This window comes from Pygoscelis adeliae, unplaced genomic scaffold (assembly GCF_000699105.1).
Source record: "Pygoscelis adeliae isolate BGI_AS28 unplaced genomic scaffold, ASM69910v1 Scaffold133, whole genome shotgun sequence".
NCBI classification, from domain to species: Eukaryota; Metazoa; Chordata; class Aves; order Sphenisciformes; family Spheniscidae; genus Pygoscelis; species Pygoscelis adeliae.
In genome coordinates, this window is record NW_008824475.1 from 4,491,875 (window position 1) to 4,492,310 (window position 436).

Sequence of the window (436 nt, forward strand, 5' to 3'; positions counted from 1 at the left end):
CCAGCTAAAAAGATGCCACATTTTATTACAGGAATTGAAATATGGGCAGGAGAACAGTAAAGAAGAGAAAGAGGAAGGTTGCATCTTCCCTGCCTTGCACTGCAATTGTACTGCTTGTCCCATCTTATAAGCATCAGGAGGCATTTGAAAGCCTCCTAAATATCTCCTCCTCCTCTCTGTATTTATCTCCATCCAATACAGCTGGTCACAGAAGCTGCTCAGTTACATTAGTCTGCCCTGACCACTTTACCTTCTCTGTTTCTGATGCATTCTGTTCAGCTACAAAAACGTACATGAGACACAGGACAACAATGCACATATAGAGTGCCATGGGACAAAGCCCTGGAGGGAAGAGGGGCCCAAGAAAGCTGGGTAATATTCCAGGATCACCTCCTCCAAGCTCAGGAGCGATGCATCCCAACAAAGAGGAAGTCAG